Source organism: Mesoplodon bidens, assembly GCF_964165515.1.
Source record: "Mesoplodon bidens genome assembly, chromosome: 6".
In the NCBI taxonomy this organism is placed as follows: Eukaryota; Metazoa; Chordata; class Mammalia; order Artiodactyla; family Ziphiidae; genus Mesoplodon; species Mesoplodon bidens.
Genome location: NC_138162.1, coordinates 105,636,685 through 105,654,939, shown reverse-complemented (window position 1 = coordinate 105,654,939; position 18,255 = coordinate 105,636,685).

Here is an 18,255-nt window from a genome sequence, read left to right as displayed (position 1 = left end):
TGAACAGACCAACCACAAGCACTGAAATAGAAACTGTGATTAAAAATCTTCCAACAAACAAAAGCCCAGGACAAGATGGCTTCACAGGCGAATTGTATCAAACATTTAGAGAAGAGAGAACACCTATCCTTCTCAAACTCTTCCAAAATATAGCAGAGGGAGGAACACTCCCAAACTCATTCTACGAGTCACCCTGATACCAAAACCAGACAAAGATGTCACAAAGAAAGAAAACTACAGGCCAATATCACTGATAAACATAGATGCAAAAAATCCTTAACAAAATACTACAAACAGAATCCAAGAGCACATTAAAAGGATCATACACCGTGATCAAGTGGGGTTTATCCCAGGAATGCAAGGATTCTTCAATGTATGCAAATCAATCAATGTGATACAGCATATTAACAAATTGAAGGAGAAAAACCATTGCTCTTCTCAATAGATGCAGAGAAAGCTTTCGACAAAATTCAACACCCATTTATGATAAAAACCCTCCAGAAAGTAGGCATAGAGGGAGCTTTCCTCAACATAATAAAGGCCAAATATGACAAACCCACAGCCAACATTGTCCTCAATGGTGAAAAACTGAAACCATTTCCACTAAGATCAGGAACAAGACAAGGTTGCCCACTCTCACCACTATTATTCAACTTAGTTTTGGAAGTCGTAGGCACAGCAATCAGAGAAGAAAAGTTAAAAAAAGGAATCCAAATCGGAAAAGAAGAAGTAAAGCTGTCACTGTTTGCAGATGACGTGATACTATACATAGAGAATCCTAAAGATACCAGAAACCTACTAGAGCTAATCAATGAATTTGGTAAAGTAGCAGGAAACAAAATTAATGCAGAGAAATCTCTGGCATTCCTATACACTAATGATGAGAAATCTGAAAGAGAAGTTAAGAAAACACTTCCATGTACCATTGCAACAACAAAAAAAATAAAATATCTAGGAATAAACCTTCCTAAGGAGACAAAAGACCTGTATGCAGAAAATTATAAGACACTGATGAAGGAAATTAAAGATGATACAAATAGATGGAGAGATATCCATGTTCTTGGATTGGAAGAATCAACATTGTGAAAATGACTCTACTACCCAGAGCAATCTACAGATTCAGTGCAATCCCTATCAAACTACCACTGGCATTTTTCATAGAACTAGAACAAAAAATTTCACAATTTGTATGGAAACATAAAAGAACCCAAATAGCCAAAGCAATCTTGAGAAAGAAAAATGGAGCTGGAGGAATCAGGCTCCCTGACTTCAGACTATACTACAAAGCTACAGTATCAAGAGAGTATAATACTGGCACAAAAACAGAAATATAGATCAATAGAACAGGATAGAAAGCACGGAGAGAAACCCATGCACATATGGTCACCTTATCTTTGATAAAGGAGGCAAGAATATACAGTGGAGAAAAGAGACTCTTCAAAAAGTGGTGCTGGGAAAACTGGACTGCTACATGTAAAATAATGAAATTAGAACACTCCCTAACACCATACACAAAAATAAACTCAAAATGGATTAAAGACCTAAATGTAAGGCCAAACACTATTGAACTCTTAAAGGAAAACATAGGCAGAACACTCTATGACATAAATCACAGCAAGATCCTTTTTGACCCACCTCCTAGAGAAATGGAAATAAAAACAAAAATAAGCAAATGGGACCTAATGAAACTTCAAAGCTTTTGCACAGGAAAGGAAACCATAAACAAGACAAAAAGACAACCCTCAGAATGGGAGAAAAATGTTTGCAAATGAAGCAACTGACAAAGGATTAATCTCCAAAATTTACAAGCAGCTCCTGCAGCTCAATATCAAAAAAACAAACAACCCAATCCAAAAATGGGCAGAAGACCTAAATAGACATTTCTCCAAAGAAGATATACAGGTTGCCAACAAACACATGAAAGAATGCTCAACATCACTAATCATTAGAGAAATGCAAATCATAACTATAATGAGATATCTTCTCACACCGGTCAGAATGGCCATCATCCAAAAATCTACAAACGATAAGTGCTGGAGAGGGTGTGGAGAAAAGGGAACACTATTGCACTGTTGGTGGGAATGTAAATTGATAAAGCCACTATGGAGAACAGTATGGAGGTTCCTTAGAAAACTAAAAATAGAACTACCATATGACCCAGCTATCCTACTACTGGGCATATACCCTGATAAAACCATAATTCAGAAAGAGTCATGTACCAAAATGTTCACTGAAGCTCTATTTACAATAGTCAGGACATGGAAGCAACCTACGTGTGCATTGACAGATGAGTGGATAAAGAAGATGTGGCACATATATACAATGGAATATTACTCAGCCATAAAAAGAAACGAAATTGAGTTATTTGTAGTGAGGTGGATGGACCTAGAGTCTGCCATACAGAGTGAATTAAGTCAGAAAGAGGAAAACAAATACCGTATGCTAACACACATATATGGAATCTAAAAAAAAAAAAAGGGTCATGAAGAACCTGGGGGCAAGACGAGAATAAAGACACAGACCTACTAGAGAATGGACTTGAGGATACGGGGAGGGGGAGGGGTAGGCTGGGACAAGGTGAGAGAGTGGCATGGACATATATACACTACCAAAAGTGGAATGGATAGCTGGTGGTAGGCAGCCGCATGTCACAGGGAGATCGGCCCGGTGCTTTGTGACCACCTGGAGGGGTGGGATGGGGATGGTGGGAGGGAGGGAGACGCAAGATGGAAGAGATATGGGGGCATATGTATATGTATAGCCGATTCACTTTGTTATAAAGCAGAAACTAACACACCACTGTAAAGCAATTATACTCCAATAAAGATGTTATAAAAAAAAAAGCTTAGCTGAAAGAGCAAAAGAGACAAAAGACAAAATGGAAAAAAAAGACTAAACATGAGTTATGGTAAAATATTCAATCAAGATACTCTGATTATCCCTATAGAGTGGATAACGAAAGCAAAGAACAGCCCTTTTATCCAATACATACTCTTCTAAAATAAGTTTAGATGGAATTATCATCAGTAAAATGAAGAGAATATTTTAGACCAAGAATAATTTATAAAATACTAGAGCAAAGTACACACAGCATCAATTAACAGATAAATAATTCCACAACAAAAGCCTTAAGTGGGAAAAAGAAGACCATTTATAGATTAAAGAAATGATACTGCCCCAAGAAATGAAGTACTGGTCTTTACTAATTAACTGGAGTATAAAAATTTTTGTAATCCATTTTTAAAAGAGGTATAGAAAAAACTTCACAAAGTTAAGGGTATAAGAAGAGTATATAACTAATGAAACAAAAGGAGTTTTTAATAAGTAATCAAATATATAAAACTCTCTGACACATTTGTCTTGAAAGAGAAATGTACAGTTGTCTCATAAAATTTTATGACTTCAGTGAGCTTAAAAAATAGAAGAAATGAGTTGACCATGGATATGGCAAAAGGGGATTTTTTTTTTTTTTTGGTTAGAAAAATTACATCTGAAAAATACCATAGTCCCAACAGATAATTCCAGGTCCACTTTTACTTTGAACTTCCAAGATTTAATGTTCATGACAAATTCTGTGAGGGTGGAAGAAAAAAAATGAAAAGTTTTTCCAATTCATTTAACAAAAAAATACATATTCCTAAAAACTATACCTGATAATGATAGAAAGAGAGAGAGGGAGAGGATATAATACGACCATTACCAAAATATAGAAAAAGAAATAGAAGGAGAGAAGAGAGGAAGAAAAGGAGGAGGAAGGAAACAGGGAGGGAGAGAGGAAATAATCATAAAGGATGTTTGGCTTCCCTAGCAATCAAAGAATGTAGGTTAAAGTTTCTTGCTATCACGACCATGACCATAATCATCATTATTATTAATGGTGGTGAATATGTGGGTAAAGAAGAAATGTTCATTTATGAGTAAAAATTCTGATAAATTTTCCGAAGTTTTGGGAAGTTTCTCCTGGCTAATTCTAATCAAGAACTTTATTCATAGGAAATCATCAAAGAGGTCCACAAAGACTTACATACAAGAATATTTATTATATTTTTATTTATGATAGCAAAAATTGGAAAGTACTTAATATCTAACAATTAAAGGTTGTTTAAATATATGATAGTATATCCATAATGTGAAATTTTGAGATCATTGCTAAAGATTTGGGAGAATGACCTTCATATAACGTGAAAAGAGATATCAACAGTGTATTGTAAGATACTAATATATTTAGATACATAAAATATACATTTAAATATATTGTGCCAGAATAGCCAACACAATACTGAAAGAGAAGAACAAAGTTGGAGGACTGACACTGACACTGCCCGACTTCAAGACTTACTGTAAACCTACAGTAATCAAGAGAGTGTGGTATTCGCAAAAGAATAGACAAATAGATCAATGAAAGAGAATAGAGAGCCCAGACATAGACCCACATGAATACAGTCAACTGATATTTGACAAAGGAGCAAAGGCAATACGGCAGAACAAAGATAATCGGTTCAACAGATGGTACTGAGAAAACTGGACATCCACGTGCAAAAGAATGAACTCTAGATATAGAACTTATACTCTTCATGAAAATTAACTCTGTGTTATTTCGGGGAATAGATGTGATGGTCATTCTCTGATGCATTTAGAGACGTACTTGGAAGAAGCACACGTAATAAAGAGGGTTATGAGTGCAAAAAAGTAATTTAAAATGCATAACAAATCTAACTGTAAAGTGTAAAACTAAAAAACTTCTAGAAGATAACATAGGACAAAATATAGATGACCTTGAGTATGATGATGACTTTTAGATATAACAACGAAGGCACAACCCATGAAAGAAATAATTGATGAGCTGAACTTGATGAAAATAAAAACTTCTGCCAGGGGAAAGACAAAGTCAAAGGATACTAAGACAAGACACAGACCAGGAGAAAATATTGATATTTGCAAAAGACCTATCTGATAAAAGACTGTTATCCAAAATATACAAAAAAACTCGTAAAAGTCAACAAAAAGAAAACAAACAACCCAATTAAAAATGGGGCAAAGATCTAAACAGACACTTTACAAAAGAAGAGGTACAGATGGAAAATAAGCATATGAAAAGATACTCCACATCGTATCTCATGAGAGAAATGCAAATTAAGAAACATACCATTATCCATCTATCAGGATGGCCAAACCCTGGAACACTGACCATCCCTAATGCTGGTGAGGAATGTGAAGTGGCGGGAACTCTCATTCATCGCTGGTGGGAATGTAAAATGTCACAGCCACTTTGGAAAACAGTTTAGTGGGTTTTTTGTTTGTTTGTTTACAAAACTAAATATCCTCTTAGCGTAGGATTCAGCAGCTGCACTCCTTGGTATCTGCCCAAAGTTGAAACTTATGTTTTTGCAAGAACCTGCACACAGACGATGTTTATAGCAGCTTTATTCATCATTGCTAAAATTTGGAAGCACCCAAGATGTTCTTCAGCAGATAAATAGATAAGTGTATAGGGGTACATCCAGACAATGGACTATTACTCAGTACTAAAAGGTAATGAGCTATGAAGCATGAAATGCCATGGAAGAAACTTAAATGCATATTACTGAGTGAAAGAAGCCAATCTGAAAAGGCTTCATACTGTATGATTCCAGCTACATGACATTCTGGACAAGGCAAAACTATGTGGATGCTAAAAGGATCAGTGGTTGCCAGGGGTTGTGAGTGTGGAGAGATGAATAGGTGAAGCACAGAGGATTCTTAGACCAGTGAAAACATTCTGTATGATACTGTAATGAAGGATACATGCTATTATGCAGTTGACCAAACCCATAAAATGTACAGCACCAAAGATTGAACTCCAGTGTAAGCTATGGACTTTGGATGATTATTATATGTCACCATAGGTTCATCAGTTTAAACAAACGTACCACTCTGGTGGGGATGTTGATAGTGGGGGAGACTGTGCATGTGTGGAAGCAGGGTGTATGTGGGAACTCTCTGTACCTTCCCCTCAATTTTGCTGTGAACCTAACACTGCTCTTCAAAAAGCCTTAAAAAATATTGTGTATATGTGTATACAGGTAGATTAGATAGATAAGTAGACAGGTTAAAAATGTGCATAAAGGAATTTATATATGATAAATAATAGTCTATTGTGTTAACAGTGTTCATAATTTTAATTTTGTGTAGGGGATTAAAAGCATTTGGGCTTTCTTTGTACAGCTTTGTATCTTTCCCAATTTGTACAAAGATCAGCTCATGATTAGGGGAAAAATGATACCTTTAGGTGCACAATTTTGCCAAAATAAATAAGTTTGAGGCTATCTGAATTTTGGAACCCTTCCTGGGGATCCAGAAATATCCAATTATAGACACCATCTTGAGAAAGAATGGGATTCTGTTGCTTTGTAGCTGTCTGAATTGTGCTTCTTGTTTCTTAGCAATTCATTTCAAGTCACATGCCCCCCATAACTCAGGGGAGGCTGATTCAGAGATTTGCTCTTTGGAGTGGGGTGCTGTATACTTTCATTTCCCAAGAACTCAGCATCCTTCCTTAACTAACTGTATCTGGTTAGCTGTAGAAAATTTACTGTTTCTATTTTAACTGTTCCCAGAAAACCATCAGAGGGTTTTAGCTAGAGTGTGTCTATGAATATTCATAGACAGTCAGCTTCTGTATTAGAAACCACACCCACATCTCTGCAGTATCTGCAGCATGAATAAGGGCGTCCTCTGGGGACTCATAGGGCAGCATGAAAACTTGACAGGAGTCTGCCTGCAGAATGCATTTAAGGTTTGCTTTACTGTGTTGACCTGTATAGAAAAGCCTTTCTGATTGACTTTTTGGTATCCTGGAAATGTTTTTAAGCTTCTTTTTTCTGTTTTGCATGATTTGCCTAATCACAAAACTCTCATAAAATTAAAATTGTCATTTTCTAAAATCAGAGATTGATATGTAGCTTTAAGAAGAGTGTGTATGTATGTATATATATATATATATATATATATATATATATATATATATATTCTTTCTGTATTATTTTGGGATATACAATAAAGCAACATTTTGCATGTATACATAGTAATGAATGTAGAAAGGTGGTGAAATATATAGACAAATATGATGGTTCATGCTAAGCATCTCAATGAGAGTATCATTTTGAATTTGAATTTGATATATGAGTATGGGAACATGTATAAGAGAGTTGATATATGGGTAAATATTGGCAACTTGGCAAAGATCACATAGCTAGCCAGCTGAACCTAGTGTATATTTTATTCATATGTATCATTTATATATGTCTATACTATGTAACACAAAAGTCAACTGGAACATTCCTGTCCCTGTGAGAAACGGGGAACCCTCCACACAATATTTTTTGGTCATTTCTCAAGGCCTAGTCTCTCATGACCGCCTCTATTTTATGTATCATCTTTTAATTGTACTAAGTAGGCAAAAGTGGAAATCAATAGATCTTTGAGAACTGACTACCACCCCCCATACCCCCTGCCGGTGAATCCACAGGCATAAAGACATCAGTGGACTGCGGACTTACTGAAGTTTTCATATGGGGACGAGAACTTAAAGCTGAACATAGAACTTCAATCTCTTTACAGCATATTTTTTTCCTAAAGTTCCTGCCAAGGTGTATCCCTCTGATCTCGCTAAGCATCCTGCCTTTCATTTTTTGTTCTCTTTTCCCCGATTTTTCTCTAAAGAATTTCGGTTCTTTTTAACGTGCAGAGTAATTCAGCAAACTTGCATAGCCCAAATTTGCTTACCCAGACCTATCAATGTGCTCTCAAAACAAGGCTTTTCTCATTAATATAATATGCCTTCTTTGAGAACAGTTGAGATTATATAACATAAACCATGCTTTTTTTATGGGACACACCAGGCTTTCTCTTAAGCATTAGCGCATCATGGTTCCATTTTCCATTTGCCTCCTTACCTGGTGTCCTTCCTGTGTCCCCTTTCCTTCTCCAGTGTTTCAAACTTCTGTTTCTATTACAGTGTTGTGTAAATTCCTTTCTCAACTTCCACCTCCTCCTGTGCTGCAAACGCACACACAGATCTACATACTGGACATCTAGATTTGGACTCTTAAGCACCTTGCATTGAACGTTTTCAAAGCAAATCTCTCTATATCCCACAGACAACTTGCTGTTGCTTTTTGTACCCCTTACATTTGTTAATACCACCACTATCTTCACAAACACCCAACCCAGAAATCTGGGAGCCATTATCAGGTTCTAACTTTTCCTTATACTTTATATTGGATTACTAATAGAAACCTGTCTCCTCTAAAATCTATAGTTTCCTTTCCAGACCCATTATCTCTCCTTGAGATCTTCAGTATTTTCTCTCCTAGGGTCTGAACTACTAAGTTAGTTGACTTCCATTTGGCCTGTTCCTATTCTAATCTATCCTCTTCCACTGGTGCCAGAGAAATCTTTCTAAACTACAAATTTGACTTTCTTTCCCCTCCCACCATCAAAGGTCAAGCCCAAGTCCATGAAGTAGTCAAGGACAATGTCTTTCTCAGTCGGGCTCCAGGTGACTACCAGCCTTATCTATTTCTGTTTCTCTCCAGACTCCCAATGCTGCTTCTAGCCTCTTCCTCCATTTCTCAGTGAGCTGTCACTTTTGATGTCGTATGTTTCTGGATGTACCTGTGTAAGTGTTGTTGCTTTTGCCTTGAAAAGCCAATCTTTTTTTTTCTAACTGGTCAGTGCCTCCACTTCCTTCTGGATCTAATCCAGAAGAATCTTCTCCTGAGAAGACTTTCTTGATCCATGTTCTTTTCTCTGTTACTTAGCATTAATTCCCTTCCCACCCCTGTGTTTCCATAGCAGGAATGCTTTACCCCTTTAATTAAGCATGTGTTCTATCACCTTGTAATTATTAACTTAACACCTTGATTTCCCCACTAGAGTGGCAGCTCCCAGGTCAGGATTGCATCATATGCAAATTTATTCCCTCCTTATTTAGCACAGTGCCTAGAGCAAGCTCAGTGAATGAATATTGTTGAATTAAACAATGGATGATTCTTATTTAGTTATTGATATGTGGAGGCAAAGGGACTTCAAATGGGCTCTTGAGAAGACCTTTTATGTGACAAAGGCTCTCTCCCCAGACTTTAGTCAGGCTCCTCTGGGCTCTTTTTGTGACTAGGCATTGTCCTTGGGTCCTGAGTTTGGTCTGCCTAGTTCAGTTTTAGCAAGAATCCTGCTAAGTAAGTTTAGCAAAAATCTCCCTACTCTTTATGTCTTCTCTTAGCAATTTTCTACCCGCTGACCCCTAGGTCTGCTCTTTGGCTATAAATCCCCAGCTGTCTTTTTTGTATTCAGGATTGAGCCTTATCTATTTCCTCTATTGGGATAGTCTTGAAACCTATTGCAATAGTCCTGAATAAAATCTTCCTTAACATTTTAACTAGGGTCAGAATAAATTTTTCTTTAACATATGCCATGTTGTCCCCTATGAGATTGCCATGCTCTGCACATAAATGAGGATCTCTGAGAGGTATGCTGATTCTTCCAGACCCTTTTCTAAAGTCCACAGAACTGATTAAATATGTTCTTTCCAACCTACATGATGGTTAATTCTTGTCTAGAGAGTAACTTACTTGTATGTCAGAATTTGTCTCTCTATATCCAGGATAATACCATTTTTAATATCTCAGCACATATGTTCACACTTAAACATATGAAAGACTGGGCTTCCCTGGTGGCGCAGTGGTTGAGAGTCCGCCTGCCGATGCAGGGGACACGGGTTCGTGCCTTGGTCCGGGAAGATCCCACATGCCGCGGAGCGGCTGGGCCCGTGAGCCATGGCCGCTGAGCCTGCGTGTCCAGAGCCTGTGCTCCACAACGGGAGAGGCCACAACAGTGAGAGGCCCGCATACCGCAAAAACAAACAAACAAACAAACAAAAACATATGAAAGACTGGTTTTATAAAGAATGCAAAAGAATATGTGCATCTAAATAATTATTGACCACTGAGATTCTCTAAGTGAGATAAAAATGCTAACAAAAGAAAATCACCCAGTGTCTGAGGAATTCTAAGCATTCGTTGTATGCTACCTTTCCATATTTCCCAAATCAATATAATATCCTTAAGCAGCTGTACACTATTCCAATGGTATTGACACTGATTAAATGCTGAAAGTCTCTTCCAGGAACATATAAATTGCAGTATTTTTAGGAACAATCTTAGTACTTCATAGTTGCACTTCAGTGTTTCTTAAATATTAAAATATTTCATGCCTACCTCAAATCACATATTAAACAGTACCTTTGCCGAGTACTTTGTTAAACATTTTTTTTTAACGCCTACTGCTAGAGGCTGAATATGGGAGAATATGGGAGAAAAATCCAGACCAAGCTCTTGTCCTCATGGAGTTTATTTTGTAGTGCAAAAGAATGGCAATAAACAAGAAAATATATAAAGTCTACCAGATGGTGATAAGAAACGTAGAGAAAAATATAGCAATGTAAAAAAAACATAGCAATGTAAAAAAGATAGGGTTTATGGAGAGGATGTTATTTTATATGGAGTGGTCTGAAAAAGGCCTCTGAAAAGGAATAGAGGCAAAATCTGGAGAGAGAGAGAGAGAGAGATCATCCCGTACAAACCCTGTGCAAACACCCTGTGCAAAGGTGAGGTGGGAGAGTTGACTTATCCAGGGAGCTGAAGGGGTCAGTGATAAGAGAGAAGGAGGCAGACAGGAGATGGTAGGGCCAGATCATTTTAAAGCCTCTGCCTTTTATTTTTGAGTAAGATGGGACCATTGGAGGGTTTGGAGGAGAGGAGTGACATAGCTGTCTTCTTTTTAAAAACAATCACTCAAATAGTTGTGTGAACAATAGACTTTATGAGGACAAAGCCATAAGCAAAGAAAATAGTTAGGAGGTGACTGCAATAATCCAGAGGGAAAATGACAGCAATTTTGACCAGCAGTGTAGTCAAACACTGGGCTGGATTGTGGATATATTTTGAAGATAGGCCTGCAGGATTTGCTGATAGATTCACAGTTGGATGAAGGGGGAAAAAAAGGAAAGAAGAGTGCTTCCATGGTGTTTTGTCTTAACAACATGAAGACTAAGATTACCACTTACTAAGATAGGAGGAGTGGTGATTTTGGAAGGTGGGCGTTGGGTAGTAAGGATATCAGGAGTTTGCTTTTGAATGTGTTAAAAATCTATAACCAGCACTGTCTCTTCGAACAGGAATCTGTTGCATTTTTTCTTGCCAAGATAGCAAGAGACTTAAAGCTGTAGATGTACCTATGCAGTGGGTCGTGCACCTAGATGGTTAGACATTGTCACATGAAGGTGGGCTACTTGCCTCAAACCCTAGTGGGTTTGAAGATGCAAGTTAAGTGTCCCAGACAATTTTTCTATATTTCACAAAGGTAAAAGTGGTTTCTAATTAGATAATTAAGACTCAAAGCAGCTTGGATAGAACTCTGTCCAAAGAAAGCCTGCATCTTTCTCTCTAGCATTAAAGCGCAGACAGCTTTCTCAGCTCCAGGGATTCTTCAACATATGAAAGTACCACTTCTAGCCAAGAGGCTTTCTGTGCTTGCTTATAAAGGGTGCTAATATTGCCTCAAAAATGAGAAATCATCAATATTGCCTTCCTTAAAATGATAGGCAAGTCTGGAAGTTGAGGTAGACATTTATGTCTTTTAGAACTCTTGCACATACAGTATTTAATTAGATGTCCTTGCATGCAGAAACTCTATGAAGTAGGCTGGACTAGCACAGTTATTACCATTGTGAGCTAAGAAATCCAAAGTTCCCCTCCCAAAAAAAGAAAAGAATAGAAGAAACTACATTCTAGATGTAGTAAGTAGAAGCACAAGGTTGCAAAGGTGAGAGGAAGGTTGCGGTATTCTTTGCACCATAGCACACAAATATAATCACTGAGCATTTAACTGCGTTTCTTAATATCTTGTGTAGGTTTTCTTTTGGACCCAGCAAAAATCCCTACAGTCAAGTTTATGTACAAGCGTTGTTGGGAAATAATTCAGAAGAAGCTATTGGCAAGTTGAGGAGGGACTTGCTTTTATTGAGTGATCATAAAATATCTTATATAAGCAATTGGAGACTATCCAGTTCTTTCTGGTTGCAGAGAAACTTATCCTTCAACTCCTGGAAACAGGAATTTTAGACTCAACCAGTGAAGCGCAAGCAAACAGCATTACCTCATCCAAAGAATGTTTCATTGGCTGTTCACTTTCCAAGTTGCTTAAAGATAGTTTCTAATACTTTAACCCTTGTGTTTATAAATCCTACATGATGCAGTGTTGGAGCTAACTCTTGATACTAAAGACATTCTGTGTGATATAACATATGGTTAAAGAAGCAAATGCTACTTATCTCCATTAAAAACATATCACAATGCTAATGGTCAATCTGATTTAAAAAAAGGAACCTTAATTTCCTTTTTTGCTGAATCGTAATATCTCTATTTGCACGCTAGAAAAAAAAGAGCAAAGAGAATCACAAATGGATGGTCTTCTATGTGTATCAAACCCCGTGGCTTCCAAAATATCCAATATTTTCCATGGATTATACTTTCTTATACATTTATCTTTGGCAAGTTGGGGATTACTCTTGGTTTAGTTGCTGGAGAGGGGAGTAGAAATCTATGTATGTGGAAAAAGAATGTTGAATGCAGCTAAGGTATAGGAGCAGCTTTAAAGAGACCCAGGGGTAGGAGGCTTATGCCATGTTTATCATGAGCAGATACTTGCTCTTCTCTGTTATAGGAAGGCCTTTGCCATCATCTCTCTTCCTAATCCCACTGATGCTTTAGGCAAAAGTAAAATCCCATTTCTTCTGTTTAAAGCAGTTCTAACTATTCTTACCCCATATCTTGACCCCTCACACAGTGCTTCTGTCCTGTTTCATGACAGTTCTATACTAGTATTGTGACCTAGCACATTGTTATCTAACCATTTTAATCTCCTGTTGTCAATTAGATTGTAACTTCTGTGAGGTCAAGATGTAGGAGTTACAATTTTTTGTCTCGCTCAGAACCTAGCACAATAAACATCTGAAGACTGGTTAATATTGTGATGGTCTGAGTCAGAACCTGGGAGTAATACCTGAAAATGACCATAATTCTTAATAGCTAATAGGATTAAGAAAGTTCACTCCAGAAGAGAAGACCTGAGTCTTTTGTCTCTTTTACAGGTCACAGACTTAGTTCCTCTGAGTTTTAAGATGGCTGAAGGTATAATGATCTTGGAAAAGATCTAGATTTGACTCCTAGCTCTATCACTTTCTGTATTATAATTTCGGATAAGCTCTTTAATTTACATGAGCTTCAGATTCCTTGTCTGTAAAACTAAGAGAAATGGAACCTAGTTCACAAATAGTTATAGGGATTTCAAGAAGTTGCATAGATCCTTCCACCTGGCCATCTTCTTTACCATCTCCCCTTTACTCTGGGTGAAATTTATTCATTCTGGATGATAACTAAGAAAACTTTGCTCTTAGCAGGAATTTTCTGGTATCACCTCCTACTTTACTCATTCCTGCTCTGTCATGAGATGCGGAAACATTTTACTCATGGCTTAAATTAACTACGCTCTAAGTCTCTAACCAATTCTCATCAAGACAGAAAGAAGTATATTGACAGCCTCCCATCCTTCTGAATTAATGGATATTGAATTAAATTTCTTGTCATTTATCTGTTTCACCTCTGATGAACCTTGAACCTCTGAATGTCACAGGGATACAGCCTTCAGCTTTACCTCTTAGGTGTACCTCTTTGTTCTAAATGGCTATGTCTTGTCTTCCTGTCCAACTATTGCAGTTCCATGGTAAAATTAGTCTTAACCTTTAACCTAGGTGTTGTTGCTGGCACCTGCCTTTCCTCAAGGATGAGCTGTGCTACTCTCAAAGTATGGGGACTCTTGTGAACCGTGGGCTTGACCTGATTCCATGTTATCATGGCTAATAGTAACCTATTTTTCTTGATCTCTTTGGGCCTTACTTTGGATCGCTGGGCAGCTAATTAGCATACCTATCCTTCAAGATTAGTTAATTCATTCACTCTTTCATTTTTTCATCCATTGTTTCATCCATTTTCTGAGCACGTAAACTCCACTTCAGACCCTTCCCTAAGTTCTAGGATGCAGAGTTAAGTATACCAGAGTTAATACCATTGGTCTTGATCTGACCATGTCTCAGCTTCACCTCATACTGCACTTATCCCAACGTGAATCATAGCTGAGCCTGCATTATCCTTCAATGCTACATTTTACTATTTATAGACAAAGATGTTCAAATGGGAAATGAAGAAAATGTTGTTAACAGATCCAAATGCATATTGAATAGTTTGGATATTTCCTGAAGTCTTTAATTCACCTCAAAACAAATAATCAAATGGTCTTTTCTAAGTAGAATCATTTACATTAAAACAAAATAACAAGTCAGAAACAGAAACATCTTCAGAAGTACTTTTAGGTAACATACTACACTTGCCTAGTGAGAAGCAGAGCATGGGACAAAACAAATTTAATGCAGGACTCTGTCTTCTCTACACAAATGCTCTAATCTTGAGCGGGGTGATGTGTTATAGTCCTAATAAAGTTAATGGAAATGAAAATCTTTCCAAGTATTTCTTGCTTTAATTTAAAAAATCAATACCCAGCTTTCCATCAAATTGCAATAAACAATGAAGCCAATATGTAGACTTTACAGGGTCTGCCAGAAATGTCTTTTTTTTTTTTTTTTGCGGTACGCGGGCCTCTCACTGTTGTGGCCTCTCCCGTTGCGGAGCACAGGCTCCGGATGCGCAGGCTCAGCGGCCATGGCTCACGGGCCCAGCCGCTCCGCGGCATATGGGATCCTCCCGGACCGGGGCACGAACCCGTATCCCCTGCATCGGCAGGCGGACTCTCAACCACTGCGCCACCAGGGAGGCCCAGAAATGTCTATTTTAAATGACCTAATGCAAGGACAAATACCCTAATGCCTTTGTGACTCTCCAGTGCTTGATCCATTGGCAGCCAGCCTTGTGTTCTCTTAGCCAGCCCTAATAAGAAGAGAGGCTGTCAATGGCAGTTGCTCCTCTCTGGTTAGATTTGGGATTCAGTCATATACTTCAGTCTGAATTTCAATTGTCCCACGGAGTCTCTTTTTCTGCCAAGTTGACCTTGGACTTTGTATGTGGAGGTAAGTGCACACCACTACCAGAATTTCAGGCTGGCCCCTAGGACCCCAGCTTGATTTCCATGTTAGAGTTTTCTCTCCCTGAATTGTTAGTCTCTAGCTGAAGTGTTTTTTTTCTTTTTTTTTCTATTTAGTCTCCATAATTAAGATTCTCTTGTTCTATGTAGCTTTCCAATTCATGTATTTTTGCAACAAATATTTATTGAATAATTACAGTGTGCCAGCTAGGTACTGGATTACAGCAGGAGCAAGGTGAGATTTCCCCTACTTTCACAGAGTTTACAGTCTATTGAGGTGATAGGTATTTAACAAGACCTTACTATAAAGTGTAATGAGTGCTAATAGGAGAAGCAGAATTCCTATCTCCTCTAGGGCTCAATCTTGAATTCTGCTCAATGAGGAAATTTCCTAGAATCACAGCAACAGTTTACCTGATTCCCGAGAGTCCTGTCCCTCTCCCTTTTGATTTCCCCATGCTGTGTCCTCCCTACCTGATTCTATTCCTCAACACTGATCACTTAGATACTCATAATTGAGTCTTGTTTCACTATTTCACTATGCTTGGAGCTGCCTGGTTATCTCTTCAGCAGACCTCAGTTGCAAGATCAGCTCCTTCTAGTAAGGCTTTGGCATTTTGTCTCAAGCTAGCCACTGTGTCTTACTCTCCCTCCCAGCTCTACAGGCAAAAGTCCCAGAATTCTATGCATATCGGCTTATTAAGATCTCTGCAAATATATATTTATGCAAACTTTGATTTGGAACTGACTTTCTCTGTAGTTAAACCATGTCAGTGCCTTAAGATACAATGCAATGTTTCTTTAAGGAACTTATCTGTAACAGAGAGCCTGATTCGTTTTAAGGCCATGCTATACTTTATACTTCCTTAACGGGGTATGTACTATTTTCTCATGTGCAAAATGGAAATAATGAGTGTTGAGGATCAAAAAGAGATAATACATGGGAAAAGACTTCAATGCATCCCACTCTTGTAAAGTATTTTTACAGTTGCTTGCTAAGGGATACCCTAGTAAGATGAAAGAAGTGTTACGACTGTCAAAATTGTTTTGCTTATGCCCAAGAGGGTAAAATTTGTTCTTCTTTGGGTGTCAGTTTTCTCTTCTATTAAATGAATGACTGTCTGGTATCAGTATCGATTCCATGATACTATTGTATCTTATTGATGTTTAAATATTTCAGTAAGATCAATTAATAGACAAATCCACTATCAACAAACATTTGTTACACAAAGAGAATGTACACAGAAACATATTGAGTCCTTGGGACATTCAGTGATTTAACATCTTATTATATCTACTGAGGAACTTCTCTAATTTGGAAGCGAAGAAGCATATATGGGAAGATATGATGGTCAGTATGCAGTTAAGTGTTAAATATGAATAAGATACCAGAAGTGAAGAATGGGAACAAACTTCTACTGGCAGCCAGTGATTTTCCATTACTTAATCCTCATAATAACTGTGCAAGATTTATATTGGTATCCCTGTTTTGCAAATGAAAGATATGAGATTGAAATAACATCCTTAATTTCATCAAACTAAAACATCTAGTAACTAGAAACCACACTTGTCAATTTTATAACAAAATGTAGGTTTCTCCACTAAGTCAAAGTCTTTGGTAGCTCAGAAAGTACAAGTTTCTTACCGCATAATGTACTACCCAAATTGGGAAGCTTTTGAGAGTGAAAGGCGTACTGTTAAGTTTCTCTGAAAGAAAAGACATAAAACAGAAATGACCTGGGCAAACTGGGATGTATGATCATCCTAACTACCATGTTTTATTCAAACTATGTCACTGGGAAAAAAAAAAGATGTAGGAATATTTTAGAGCAGGATTGTGCTCTAAAATAGACAAGTGTTCCAATCAACACTTGGTGGAAGGGCCATTCCTCTACTCTACCCCCATCTTCAGCTATGTTCTCAGACCTCCAGTGCTTGAATTTAATATTCTTTAGCTGCATAGTCTTGATAGCTTACAATGCCTCTTCCTTCATAAACCTAGCACCGTATTTGCTTGAAGCTTTCAGGGATTTAATATTAGCATAATGACCTTGGGGTGGCAGGATAGGTCCCCAAATGAACCTGTGAGCTTGCATAGTCCCCACTGCCCCTTATTTCTAGCTAGCTGCCTTATACGTGTTACATCAAACCAGGGGTGTTTAGGAGTCACCAACTGGCCTAGGTCTGAATCTTCACTTTCCCTCTTAAGTGTGTGAAATTTGGCAAGTTACTTAACTTATCTTTGCCTGAGTTTTCTCATCAGTAAAAAGAGGATAATCATAGGGCCTATGTGACAGACTTCCAAAAGTATTAGCTACTTTTAGTATTAGTATTAGATAATTAGAATTATCACTGCTTTCTAACAAGCAGAGGATGGGATAAACAGCTCAGTAAGTATAGTTTACTGACTCTTGACAAAGAGAAGCATTATTAGTACAGTAGTGGATTTGAAGTTATAAGTCTTGGTTTCAGGTCCCAGCATTTCCATGGAATGCTTTTGGGCAAGTCATGTTACCTCTCTGAGTCTCAGTTCTCTCATCTGTATAAACTGCAGCTGATGCTTACCTTTACAGAGCTGTCTACCTCACAGGGTCATTATGAACTTCAAAAATAAAATACTTTATATTCTGAAAAGTGCTACATAAAACTAAATAATTATAAGTTGTAATTCTAACATGTTTTATTACAAGTGATTCAAGAAGTTATTCAATAAAATGTATATGGCACTTGGACACTTTCAGATACTTTTAAGTATAAAAATAACCTTGGCTCTTTTATCACCTGTAACTTAATAGGTGACTTATCATTGGCAGGGTTGGATTAAGATCTTAAAAAAACCCACAATTACCAGTTTTTGGTGAAAGTACCTATGTCCAGAGTTTGCCTCTTGGCCAAAAGAGTTGTCAGGAGAGTAGTAATTGGATACAATCTGTTCATCATTTCCAAGGCTCTGAAGAACAACAGACTGCATCCTCTTAAATGTGTGGCCCACATGTCAAAATGGAAGTATATTATACATTAAAAAATACAGGAATGAAAACATTACCAGAATTAAGGCTAGCT